Below are 5,526 nucleotides of genomic sequence, written 5' to 3'. Positions count from 1 at the left end.
CAACATGGTTATAGGGTGAAATTTGGTCACAGTGTTTACATAGTTTATTTTTCTCCAAGAATCCATGGCTTCTGCTGCTTTAATCTTTTATCAATGATCACTATTCCTTGATGAGACACTAGAGCTTGACTCTCTGTGCCATGAGCTTCATGTAGAGTATCCTTATGCCTTGACTAAGGGAACTCTCAATTCGTAGTACATGAGGGGCTGTTTGCGTTGTTTGCGCTGATCAGATCCTCCCCTCCTCCACGAAAATTTCCAGCTATGGTGCTATTTGCAATGGATTACTCCAACCTTCTACCAAGTTTATTCAATCTTCAGAAAAGTGATTAGTGGCATCTTTCATCTTCTTGATCATTCTTGAGCTTTCCAAACCCTGGCCATGGCAGATTTATAACAGCTGTGAGTTTTCTCTAAAATTTCTTCAAAATATCAGAGGGCTTTTGTTCTATCAAGCATTCTTGAGCTTCTTTAGCACTCATTGAACCGACATTGAAGATTTCTTACAAGATTAGAGCACTTTCTTCTCTTGAATCGAGTCAAAACAGGGCAACCACTTGATTCTTCAAAATTTTTGGACTTGGAAAGATGGAATCATGGGGCCTTTGGTTCTTTATGCCTTCGAAGGATTCTATGCATGGGATTTTGTTAAGAATTGATAGTCTTGCTTCAATATTGAAAGCATAGGGCTTGTTATTGGCATTACAAGTGTATGGGCAGCATATGCAAGCTTATGTGCTTCAATGGAAGATTTCTCTATCAATGATTGAAGTCTTCTACCCTTTTGGATGCTCATTATTGATTCCCTTTCAAAATTTCAGCCACATTTGGAGCTACAAGCATAAATTCTATCAAGCTTATGGATATTGAAGCTTTCTTGAAGGAGAAATTGGAACCTATGAGTTACAAATTCATCATGGGAATTGCAATTTGAGGATATTCTTGCCTACATCAAGTAGGAGGTCAAGAATTTCAAGTATCAAACGATTATTGGAGCTTCCATAATCATCTACTCCAACAATGGAAGAGGTATTCCTAAACTTTGCTCTTAATCCCTTTAATATCTGATTGCTTAACCCATCCAATTGTTGAAAAGGAAGAATTAAGAGTAATCCCATTTTAGGATTACCAATTGAGTGCATATAGACCCAACTTAGGGCTGAATGATGTTATGCTGAATTCTTTTCATCCTGCTCAATAAAAATTAGTAGCCAATTGTTACTAATCTCTTCCATTTGTTGGAAACTTTATGCCCAATCCTAACCTTGATTGCTTGATATGATTGTTTGCAATTTTACTGAAAGTAAAATCAAGTGGGAAGTGGAATAAAATTGTAAAGCAGTGAGTCACTACTGTAGGTATTCCTTACCTATACCCATTTCATTTTTAGCCCTATTCCATTTCCAATTCTTGCATATCATGAAATAGCAAAATTTTGATTCACCCATGCATATCATGCTTTGATTGTTAGAATACTAGCTTTGCCACGTATATTTCAACCAAGGAAAAAGGTTAAAGTTGGATGAGATAGCAAGACAATAGAGAGGTGACCCTCCCTTGCTATTTAAGGCTCCGTAGGAGTGCACAACCTGGCCCAAAAGGAACTTTGCACAACTTCCAGAGTTTCAAAGCCCATTTAGGTGCCTCTCCTACTGTTTTATCCCTCACCATAGGTGGTGGACCATGGAAGACCACTTTAGAAAGAGTGGATGAAGATTTGAAGACTAGTGGTACCAAACAAAGTAGTTTGTGACATCCTTGTGGTAGTTGATCGGTTGACCAAATCGGCCCATTTCATCCTTACTAAGGCCCAATTTACAGCAAAGCAAGTGGCTCAACAATTCATGGAATGTATTTTCAAGCTTCATGGTTTGCCAATAAAGATTATGTCCATCATGACACCAAGTCTATGGGTGGCTTTTGAAGGAGTTTGTTCTCTTCAATGGGGGCTCTTTTGACTTCTAGTACCGCATATCACCCACAAATGGATGGGCAAACCGAAAGAGTTAACAAATGGCTAGAAGTTTATTTGAGGCACTTTTGCCATGAGACACAAAATACATGGGACCAATGGCTCCATCTTGCGGAGTTTTGTTACAACAATACTTACCATATGAGCATTGGAATGTCTCCTTTTGAAGCTTTATATGGCTACAAAGTACAAGTACCTCCTCATTGTTTCATGAAGATGTAAATCCACAAGCCTGTGAGGAGTTGGAAAAGATGGAGGCTCTTATGAAGCAATGCAAGGACAACATTTTTAAAGCTCAAGAGATAGTGAAGGTCCATGCAGATGAGAAAAGAAGACATATGGAGTTTGAGGAAGATGAATGGGTATTTTTGAAGGTTCCCAAGTCATGTTATGCTTCCCTTAAAGGAGGACACAACAAACTTGCTCATAGGTTTTATGGTCCTTATCGTATTGTCAAGCGAGTTGGCGATCTTGCTTATCAACTAGACTTACCTTCAAACACAAGAATCCATAATGTCTTTCATGTATCTCAGCTTAAAAAGTATGTGGGTCCTCAAATTCAAGTTCTTGAAGAACTACCTTCCTTTGATGATGATGGTTTGATAATCTATGAGCCCGAGAAGATTATTGACAAGTGGCATAAGATTCTAAGGAATCGTATTCTTGTGGAATACCTTGTCAAATGGAAGGATTTGCCTATTGAAGAGTCTTATGGAAACAAGCATCATATTTGGAACAATTTCCATGGCTTAAGCAAGAGGTCAGTTCATAAACAGGGCAATAAACAACTTTTTGTATTAAATTTCTGTGAGAAAGTAAATTATATTATCAATATCAAAATTCAATTTTGAAGGCATGGCTAGATACTATATGTTGTTCTCTACATTTCTATATCTTGCACATGGAAATCGGCCACTTCGAGCTCAAGATATGGCCAAATTTGTACTATAGCCTGTTTTGGATAGTTTACAACAGTTTGTTCCATATATGTGGTCCATCTTCATCAACTTATTTGATCTTTATTAACATGGAGCCTTATTTCAGCATGATTCCAAATGCTTCAAGCTATCTTTGTAATCATCCTTGTAATTTATTCCCAATTCAGCTTTGAGGACAAAGCTCTTTTAGGCGAAGATGACTTGTAATAAAGCATAAATGCCTTAGTCTAGGGTAGGCTAGGGTTAAGTATAAAAGGTGGAGATGTAACATGTGAAGGATCTTTTTTCCATTTTCAAGCAATACATGCTTTAAGGATCCTTCCTCCCACCAAATAAGAGGGTGCATGCTCTTAGCCACCAAGATATGGGGTGCATACCATGTCCCACCTTGATATGAGGTGAGTATTCATGTTGTAGCATCCATCTATGATTCTCAGCCTTCTATGGCAATATTACTTCATGCCTAGCTACCTTGGCTATGGATTCCTTGCAAACATGGTGTATTTCTTGTATTTCTTTGCAAGTATGGTGTATTTCATGAATTTCTAGTTATTTGGGTTGCTGTGAGAACTAGCAATATTACACATTGTCATCGGATTCTTACTAGCATCCTTATTGAGTTCAGTGAGAAAGAATAGATTGTAATTATCTGTAACGTGCCCGTCTATCAGCTATCCAAGCACATTTTAGTGATCCATTGAGAAACAAATATAAGTGTCGCTACCCAGCACTCCCATGGAATGTTTTGGGGTTGGTTTGTCGCCTAGGGTTTCCCCAGTCCGCCTCGAAATGGAACATTAGGATTGACATGAAATTTGGGTTCCTAGTGGTCAAGGTCTCCTAACAACATTCTAGTGCGGGACTTGGACATCCTACTTTATGCAAAGATACCCAAGCTGAAGCAGATCCATGCCACACTTGGTTTTCAAGGAGAATGAAAAATGAGAGGGATGCACTGCTCAACCTCTTTGCCCATAGGGCATAGTCCCATTCCAGTCCCCTAAAACGACATGACTCAGTTTCTAATCTAGCAATGCTTAAAGGTCGAACAATGGTAAAACCTAGTGAGAAGCCTCCCAGTTCTCTGGGACCACCCTGTCCGACCCATCGAGAGTTCCACCCTCCCGCTCCCCTTGATAGCTTTAGTTTTCTAATTAGGTCTTATCACATTTATGTGCGACATTTAAAATTAGCTTCCTTAATTAAGTCTTTTAGGGAACATGTTTTGTTCGCATAATTTACAGCACAGACACGAATACAGAGCAAGCAATCCTTTGACAACAAGTTCAACCAAGTTCCTTAACTTGTATTCAAGTTAATCTTTGTCTCCTAGCCAGACATGAGAAATTATATATCCCTTGTGTCCAATAGAAGCACCCTGTCCAAATCACATGGCACCATAATTTCCATCCATTATATAGAAAATGATCCTCCAACGCCCTAGATGTTAGGCTCATAGCAGTATACAACTCCATTCCGGATTAGGCAAGGGGTGTTCAGAGCTCCACAGACCCCAAGCGACCTAGGAGTGAGACACAACAGACGTGGTTGGCCTTTTCACCACTTGACCTTCGGCCCATGAATCGAGCAGTGCCCCCTCGGGTTGAAATGCGGAGTGACCTCGGAGATGATCCACCCGTGCAAAATATCCTTTCTTAATTAATCCAATTAAGAATCAAGCACAATCAAGGCAATCAGCCTGATATCATCTACGAAGAAAACATTCCCTTATTTCCCATGGCAACTTGCCATCACTGATCCCTACCATGCATTTATCATCAATCACAAGCAGTTGGAATAATTATCCAAATCACATCCCAACAATTAGTTTAATGCAAAAGTATTTAGGACTTATTTGATCAATCAACAAAAACAAAGGTATCCTTTTCCAAACATTGCAAGAATAGTCTCGATAACCTTTCCATCATGTATTTTCTCTTCCCTTGGATTCAAGAGTAGTCCCATGTAAAATTTACTTAACCCTTCTTTCGACTAAGGCATATGTTAAGGTTTCAAACACTGTACAAGATATAAGTCCTAGTAGTCACTTACGTTGATCGATAACCTAGACTTCTTCCCAACAAGTACAAAAGCATCAGTCTTTCCTTTGACTTAGGGTTTCCTAATCCCTAGAGCTCTCCACTTGCCTTTGAAGCTTGGAATTGTAGTTTTTACCTAGCCCAATCCCCAAGTTGGGTTGGTGAAGGTAGTAGTTTCCATATGGACCCTAGGGCATCTTAATTTTAGCCCTTATGATTGTTATTTGTGCTAACTATGCATAACATCAAGATTCCAATGCACCAAACATGAGCTATTAGTTCGTGTTGTTAGCAAGAGCTTGGTTGAACCCTAAAGTTTTTGGGATGAATTTCCTTTAGACTAGATTGCTTACCATGCCATCCGTCAAGCGTGCAAGTTGCAGCAAATACCTTAAAGGAGATGAAAACGCCCCTACTATTGCGAGGCGGGGAGTCGACAATGCTTGAAGCCTTATTTATATGTTGTTTATGAATTTATCCCATAGAATCTAAATGCAATTAACTTCTCTTGAAACTAGCATTTTGGGAAACTTAATCCTTCGAATAGTTGAGACAAAGTTTACCTTTTTCAACAAAC

This window comes from Lygodium microphyllum, chromosome 17, assembly GCF_053477565.2.
Source record: "Lygodium microphyllum isolate KBCC chromosome 17, Lygodium_microphyllum_v1.1.10, whole genome shotgun sequence".
In the NCBI taxonomy this organism is placed as follows: domain Eukaryota; kingdom Viridiplantae; phylum Streptophyta; class Polypodiopsida; order Schizaeales; family Lygodiaceae; genus Lygodium; species Lygodium microphyllum.
The sequence above is the reverse complement of the archived record's forward strand: the minus strand, read 5'-3'. Positions refer to the sequence as shown.